This window comes from Urocitellus parryii, chromosome 2 (assembly GCF_045843805.1).
Source record: "Urocitellus parryii isolate mUroPar1 chromosome 2, mUroPar1.hap1, whole genome shotgun sequence".
Lineage (NCBI taxonomy): Eukaryota > Metazoa > Chordata > Mammalia > Rodentia > Sciuridae > Urocitellus > Urocitellus parryii.
Window position 1 is genome coordinate 119571075 of NC_135532.1, and position 8698 is coordinate 119579772.

Genomic DNA, 8698 nt, shown 5'->3' on the forward strand with positions numbered 1-8698 from the left:
CTAAAGACAGCCATGCTAGAAGGGGCCAGCCGGGCAAAACACCCAAGGAGGAGAGGTTTGCCTCCAGGGCCCGGCCTCTACTCTGAAGGTCTCTCCGACACTTCACCAGACTGATGCATGGACAGAGTGACACTGTGAAGCCATCACACCTGGGTTCAAATCCTTTAAGTGCATGGGCTAGAACAGATATTGTCGAGCTGGGGCCTGTCGTCCAATGCAGTCTGTTTATTGACTTAGTAGGTGAGGTTTCCTGGGTCCCAGCCACGCTCCTTCCTTGACTTACTGTCTTTGGTGGCCTGAACACCCACAGGGGAGAACACAGGCTCCCAGAGCATAAAGCATCTTCTACCTGACCTTTTGCAGAGAGAATTGTAGACCCCTGGCATAGAGCAAGTGATAACCTCAATTCATTAGGCTCAGAATGCTGCTGGTAGCACTCTCCTAAGAGGCTTTATGGAAAGATAACTAGTGTTAAAGTAAGTGAGCACGTTTGGAAAACTCTAGGTTAAATAAGGATGTGTCCCTTTACTGAAGGCCCCTCAGAGCCCTGAGGAAGCCAGTCAGGGAATCTGGCTTGCATTTCTCTAATCCGTCTTGCCTTGGAACCGACTGTCATGGAATAAGGCTCAAGTTGTCTTCGTGCATATGTGCACAGATCCCAGGGACACACAGAGACTTCCCAGGAGATAAAAGCAATTTCCACATCTGAATTTCTTGCATTGTTGCATGAAACAGGTTCACCTGATATAAGTTTCCCCCACCCTCTGCCCCACACTGCAGTTTCCTGCCTGTGTCAGAGAGAGGCTGGCCCCTCGCTCCCCCTGAGCCTGTGCTTGTGTGGAATCCAAGTGCTGGAGATGGCCTGCTCCTCAGTGATGAGTCATGACCCAGGGTTCCTGTCTTAGAGTTTGTTAAGCCTGGAGCTTCGAATTGTGAGGTGTTGGGGACCTGCTCTGATGCCCTTGAGCTCAGAGGAGCAGGAGTGACCCAAGTCTGGGAAGTGAACTCCCAAACCCGTCACAGCAGTTTCCTGAGGCTACCAAATTTTTCAAGGTATACAGAAGAGAACATGATTTTACATAATTTCTTTCAGATTTGGTGCTCTTTATTCAATAAGCTAGTTAAAAAGCATTCCTACCAGTCATATTATGAACTATTTGTGCCAGTTGCAATCAACCCCCACCTGATTTCATTTTCATTTTTATCAATATGTTCTACTCCTATTAATTGAAAAACGGAACCTTTAAATTTTTGATGAAAAAGTTTAGATGTTAACTTACAAGGATACGTGACTTCGCAAAATCCTCTCAGGAAGTCGGTCCCCACAACGTGCTAAGCTACACCTTTTGCCGGACTAGCATCCTCAGCACTGTCTCTGGGTGGCACCAAGTTAGACAGGTGTATGGAGGGTCCCAATGTACAGCAGCTGCTGATAACCACCCCTCCTCCCCTCCACCTCCTGCCAGGCTGATCACGGCACTGTGCCCTTTGTCTCCACTCCCAAACCCCAAGCTCTTGGGAGAGGGTTTGATGGACAACTTCACACCCAGTGATGACTGAATGTGTGGTGGCACTCACCGTCACTGGCACTTGCATTTTAACACTGGGGAAGTTTGAGCTGGTGGCAGTGCTATGGAGTGCAGGGGCACTTCCCTGCCTTCCAACACCGACACCAGGAAGCAATGGGGACTGCCAATGGGCCCAGCTTTCCTTTGTGGGTGATTTTTCCCCCAGAGGAGTGCGTGCTCCTTAAGCTCCAACCAAAGGGCACTTTGCAAGAGCAGCCCCCAGCAGGATGGCCAAGGCTGCACAGGCCCCAGGAGCACATTCCCTCTGGGAGGGTGCAGGAGGGGTGGGGGTGCTCCACCAGGAACACTGCCTTCTCCTGGCACTGCCCACGCCCCGCCAGCTTGTGGTATTTGGGGCTGTCTTACTTCTCAGGAGTTAGGAGACAATCTGGCAGGGCCAGCTCTGAGTGTGGGGAGCAGGCTGCACCCTGGTCTGCTAGCCGCAGCGTGGAGAGCAGCAGTTCTCAGACTGTGCCTAACCTAGGGCCGCCCCACCCTGTAAAGCAGCAGTTTGCCATGAGTCACTCCATTCTGAGGGCAAGTGCCAAGGCACCGTGACTCTGTGCCTTTCTGTACAAGGAAACAACGACTATCTGCCCAGCACCACCAAAAGACACAAGGTGACAAAGAGCTTATTCATGCCAACTTACCAAACTACTTCAGGAGCACCTGGACACATGGCCATCCCAAATCATACCAGCAACACCAAGCACGGGAGCTTAACTACTTCTCCTAAGACCCGTGGAAGGAGGAGCCCCCCCCCAAGAGTGGACACAGTGGCACCCTGGCCCTGTCACCTGGTCACAAGCTTGCCCAGGAAAATTGCCACGGTGATGAAGCTCTGGTTCTGTTTCCAGACTTCAGCTTGGCACACTGCTGCCCATGACTGTGCTGCACGGCCCAATCCAAGGTGACCCTCTGAAATGGCCAAGTCAGGACCGTCCTCCTCACAACTCTGTGGAACTGGTTGGGTTAAGCCCTTCTCTGACCACCTTTTAACTCTACATTCACACCTCTCCCTGCCTGTGCCCTTGGCACAGTGTCCTGTAACCCGTCGGCCACCTGACCCCTCAGCCTTTCTGTGCCATAGAGATATCCCTTCTGTGCCATAGAGATGTCCCTTCTGTGCCATATAGATGTCATTGTGTGAAACACAACCTGAATGCAATTGTTACAGACTTTGGAAATTAAGATTAGAATGGAATAAAAGGACTATGATGGCCAGCTTCTGATGGCCAGGTGGCCCCTGAGCAGTCCTGATCACCACTGCTGTGGTGTTGCTTGTGGATTTACTGCTAGTCCATGATACTGGCGCCGTGGGAGGCCCCGAGCACCCTGGCTCCTAACAATGTCTTCCAGCCTCACCGGTGAGTCCAGCAGCACGTCTTACAGGGCATATGTGTGCTGACCCGCTTCCCCACTCCCTCAAGAGACCCTGGAGAGCAAATCAGACCACCGAGGCAATGTCTTTGCATTTACCTTCTGAGCATGCTCACTGGCCTGGCACAGCCTGGGGTTCATGTCTGGGAGGGGGTGCTGTTTCCACACAGAAGCTCCCACTGGGGGACTGCATGTTGAAAACCAAAAAGGAAAATCCCATTCAAATTGAATCAAATGATAATAATAATGACAATTAAAAATTATATCATTCCATGTGTTTAACCTCCCATGGAGTTGGTGTTTCTATCAAGTCAGGTTTGATCAGCGGCTCAGATAGCACCACTAAAATTCCCCCTCCTGCCTTGCTCCGTCCTTAAGCTGCATTTTCTAAAACCCCCTGCCCTGCCTCCCTCTCCCATTGCAGCCTAACCTCAGGGTGGCTCGCTAGAGAAAGCCCTTCGCCCCTCCGGCTTTACATCTCATGTCCAGGCAGTGTCCTTTCCTCTGATCTTTAACACAGTTTAAAACCTAGCAGCCTATGGAGGGGGAGGCCAGTTTCCTAGCCACTCCCTGCAGGCCTATCACTTGGCACAAGAGACCATCCAGAGTGCAGAGGGCCTGGCTCTTCACACTTCCTCCTTTCCACCGAGTCTATGGGTATTCTAAACACACTCCCGTTACCTTGGGCAAGCATAGATGCAGGGTTTTACAAACGAATGCAAACACAGCTGACGATAGCTCTGAAGCTCCAGCCAGAGGCAGGCTCTTGAGAGAGAGCTTCAGGCTTGGGAAGAGACTCAGCACAACACCCTCCAGGCTGGGGAAGAGACTCAGCACAACACCCTCCAGGCTGGGGAAGAGACTCAGCGCAACACCCTTTGAGAGACAGCCAGCAGGAACCTGAGGGGGAGAGCAGGTGGAGGACTAGCACACTCACCAGGGTGGTCCCAAAGTGTCCCTGACAGTCTGCTATGACTGCCTGATGCCCACAACTAGGGCCAGATCAGCAGCTGCTGCACAGATCAGCAGTCCCTCCTGAGCCTTCTCCCCTGCGGCTTCTCTGGTGTGTTGGAAACACCAGGAGCCTAAAGTGGATATGGTATGTGCCGGGGTCCGGCTGCAGCAGAATAGCCGGGGGGGTGACGAATAACTTGTGTAGACTGATACAGCAGGAGAGGGAGCCGTTTATTGTAGGACAACAGAGGTATTTATACATTTTGCACAGCTAATCTTAATTAGCATAAACTAGATACATCAGTCAACCAATAAGGAATCTCCACTCTTAATGGCTCGCTTTTGTTATGTCTCAAACCACTCCCTCTGGCATTTTGCCAGGCACCATCTAGACTTGTTTACGAACTCTAACATTCCCCTGGCAAAATGCCAGGTGTTATTTTGACTTGTTTACAGACTCTAACAGGTATGAACACCTTGGGCATCCCTCCTACCTCTCTGCTAAGGCACAGGATGTCAGGATGAAGGTAGGGAGTGGTCCTTGCCGTGCAAGTCCTTGGAAAAGCCTGTGGGCCTCAAGCCATGTCCACTGTTCCCAACTGTCAGGCAGCGTTGGGTGGGGACACAGCCTGGGAGCTGGCCATCAGTTCTTGGCACCAGAGCAGAAAACAAAGGTCTGCCCTCTTTTCAATTCTTCTTAGGACCCTGATTGGGGTCCTGATGAAGAAACTCCAGCCCCTCCTCCTGTAGGCCAGAGCCTCCCGCAAAACTGAGCTTTGCTCCCAACATTTTCTATCAGCCCCTCCTGGGCTCTTGGGCCATGGAGAGCAGCTCTTTCCTCAAGGAACACTCTCGTTCCCCTTTCCCCTTGAGCCTGATGACAAAATGAACAAATCAAAACCTAAACAAGTGAGGATGCCAAGGTCACTTAAACATTCACAGATCAATGCAACCATGAGCATCTCTTTGCTTGCAACTGACTGCTTCATTATTAATGTGAAATCAAAACCTGTTCTGAGCTCTTACAATCTGGTAAGTGGTCCACAGTTGTATTTACTAACATTGCCCTGATATTGAGCACTTGGGAACAGATAAAATATATAAAAGATGTTGCAAACCTTAGGTATGACTACTTTCAAGTCAGATGGGCAGGTCTGAATGTGGCTTGGCCACTTGCCAAAGCCACTTCATTTCTCTGAGCTCAACTTCTGCATCAGTAAAACAGGGAGAATTGATCCACTGCCTGGGTATGTTGTCAAGAGTAAATGACATGAGATTTGTAAAAGACCTAACATAATGTCTGAAAATGAAGCACATCCCCAACAAATAGTAATTATTATTAACAAGCTAAATGTACATATTAAAGTTAAGGTAATCAGAATTTCAGATAAACAGAAGGAATCTTGAAAAGCTCCATTATGGGTTAGAGAATAGGTGACCCCCAAAACTTATATGAGAACAATGTAAGAAAGGTCAGAGGTGAAATGCCTGGGTTATGAGAGGTGACCTAATCAGTGGATCAGTGCACTGACGCAGGAACTGGGTGGTACCTAGAGGCAGGTAGGGTAGGTATGAAGGAGAATATATGTCACTGGGGTGTGTCTTTGGGTTTATATTTTGCCCCTGGTGAGCAGAGCTCTCTCTGCTTCCTGGTTCCATGTCCTGAGCTGCTGTCCTTTTCTACACCCTTCCACCATGATGCTTTCCTCTCCTCAGGCTCAGAGCGGTGGAATTGGCCTTCTGTGGCCTGAGCCCTCTGAGACCCTGAGCCAGCACAGACTGTTCCTCCTCTGTGCTGTTCCTGTCTGGTCTTCTGGTCACAACAACGAAAGGCCAACTAAAGCCAGCTTTTTTATTCCTTTATGCATTCGACAGTGTTTGCTGAACATACTGCTGTACCAGACACCCGCCCCCAGAGGTAGGACACACAGGGGGGATGGGGCAGGTGACACCCTAGCTCTCCCCGAGGTCAGGAAGCTAGCTGTGATGACAGGGAGATGACACTAGGAGAGGAAATAATGAATAGAGAGGATAATCAGATGTTTCTGAGTGTGGGCGGGAAGTCAGACAAGTGCAGGACAGGTGCAGGACAGGTGGATTGCTGGGGAAGGACCCCTGAGAGGATGATAATCCAGGTGATGCCTGACCCCAGGGGACCAGGGTGTGCCAGCTGGAGCATCTGCAGGCCTAGCTGGGTGGCGCTTGGGGAGCAGAGCGCCCTGGCAGGGCAGTGAGGCAGGTGGCTGTGGAGTTCGAGTCCCTCCCCTGGTCCTGCTCCCAGCAGGCCTGTGGCTTGGAATCACGCTCTCAACTCTCAGGATCTCAATAGTACTCTCTGAAAAATGGGAGGACTGATAATCACTGAGGGCCTGTCCCAGCCGACTGGCATTGTTGGCTGAGTGCATTATCACAGTCTCTATGGTGACCATAAGGAATTGAGCATAATACAGTTTGCGTAGCTTTGCTTGTATGAGAATTGATCCTCAGGGAAGCGTTACTGATAAGATCAGCCAGACCCAGGATGTGGAAACCTTTATTCTATATATCTCTTATCTCTTTTGACTCAGTCTTGACAAAGGACCAGCCAGCTGCAGATTGTTTTGAGGTCTGATAGTGAAACAGCCCCTGGAAGCTGTCCCAGGCAGTCCCAGTCTCCCTGTCCACTGCGAGAGCACCAGAGGCCATGAGATCCACTGTGCGGCTGTCATGGGGAAGTGGGTACATGTGGAGGTTTCGTGGGCTCCAGCTTTCCCACATCATGAAGAGAACTGCTCCTGGCAATGACGTGGCAGCTCAGTCCCTCCTTCCCCTCCTCCTTGGGTACTAGATCTGTATACATGGGTGTGTAGGTGACTACCTCTTTATGTACCACACACACACACACACACACACACACACACACACACATGCTAGGAGCCACAGCAAAAATATTGATACAGGCACCTTTGGGTTTAGTGACTGCCAGCCAGCCATTCAGATTATGATTATGTTAAGTTACATTATGGTAATTGTCTCCTGCTGTTTACCTGGGCCGTTTCGGGACTCAGGTTACTCATGTCACTCTTGTAATGGGAGAGTTCCCATTGGTTGGGAAAGGATGGTAGGAGGGTGTTCCAGGGGAAGTGGAGCCCCCCCCCTCAGGTAGAACACTCGTGGATGGACCCACTTGTTAGGGGACGCACACGGCCTCTCACAAAATAAAACTTTGTTTCAGTTTGGCTGGCTTGTGTTTTTGTGCCCAACCGGGTTGCAAGATTGCAAGCCTGCGTGCACTGACAGCCCAGCAGGGAAGCGCCCAGCAGGAGTGCGGTAGGCGGTGCTCGGCGATAGCAGCGGCAGGAGCGGGGCTCAGCCAGCTCGCTTGGCCCGGGGCCGAGAAGCCTGCAGCACACACACACGCACACGTACACACGATTCCTTTTATTTTTCTTTATCTTAGTATTAATTTTCTGTTTACTCTCTTGAGTGCCCCTCATGGATCGGCAGGAAAGCTCACTCTCCCAATGGTCCACATCCCAAGCAAAACTTACTACATAAATCAGAAACACAGAGAAAGCACATAATCTAAGTAATTAATAAACACAGGCTGATATAAATAAGAGTGATGTACATAGAAATAGTGACTACGGATGTGGGCAGTGTGCAGACCATCCTGCTCTTACAGGCGGCTGGACAGGAGCCTGTTTTGGCTCTTGGATGTGTAAACTTATTTTTACTAAAAACTCTAAGTGGTAAGACTCAGGGAAAACGGTTCTGCAGAGATGACTTAGGAGCCACAATAGTTCAGAATCCTGGGGAAGTGACCTGAAGTACAGGGTTTTCCCATGTAATGAGTAGAAACATAGGATAATCAGTTAGATTTAAATTTCATTAAAGAACCTAACTTCTAACAGTGGGTGGGAAAACCTTGCCAAGCAGAATCACATGAAGATAGGAAAGAGCCAGCAGGTGAGTGCCCCAGGGGGATGTGGGTTCGCCAGCCCAAAGAGCCTCTTGGCCACCACGCAGTCCAGCCTCAGAAGGTGGCGTGGGCCCAATTCTACCACAGCAGAGGGTTCTCAGAACCTCAGGTGGGACTCCAGGAAACTGAAGCAGGGCCACGTGCAGCTACCTCGGAGTCAGCCTGAGCAGGCTGGCTCCGCACCCAGGCAATGCCAAAGTGGGCACGGAAGGGAACAAGGGGCCCGTGTACCCAGGGAGTGTCTGTCGTGCCAGTTGGTGACTTGTCATCTCGGGACACGAAGATCTGTGCCTGGGAAGCTCATCTGTTTTGAGTTTTCGTGTTTTCCATGTTTGGTCTTGTGCTTTCCCCTTACTTCTCAGTCAAGTTTCTTTTTGAAAATTCTAGCTTTTGTCTCTGAATAATTAATATCTAGGTCTTTAGTCTTTGATCACTCATCAATCCATTCTCTTTGTGGCAATCGAGGGCTCTCCCTCCAAACTGCTTTATTGTGGTGTAATTTATATACAATACAATTCACCAATTTTTTTTTTCATTTTTAGATTCTTGGGCACTCTAGGTGCTTTGCATTTCATGTAAACTTTGAAATCAACTTGACAATTTAAAAAAGAACTTGCTATAATTCTTATTTGGATTAAATCAAATCTATAGATCAATTTAGAGAGAACTGACATCATAACACTTAGGATTTCCTCAAACTACTAGCACAGTGTACCTCCTTTTTTATTAGATCTTTGATTTTTTTCTCATCAGTGTTTTGAGTTTTCAGCATACAGATCTTGCACCTATTTTGTTAGATTTATACCTGTCTCATGATTTTTGAAGCTAATATAAA

At 49.5% G+C, this 8698-nt stretch overlaps 1 long non-coding RNA gene across 1 annotated transcript in view; it reads right to left on the minus strand.

Annotated features, from left to right (window-relative positions):
- The window catches only part of LOC144253316 (uncharacterized), a 75225-nt gene extending 72776 nt beyond the window's left edge, over nt 1–2449 (minus strand). The window contains exon 1 of the long non-coding RNA XR_013343266.1: nt 2219–2449. This is a non-coding gene — a long non-coding RNA (uncharacterized LOC144253316). The remainder of the gene's footprint in view (nt 1–2218) is intronic.
- Nucleotides 2450–8698: the final 6249 nt, after the last annotated feature.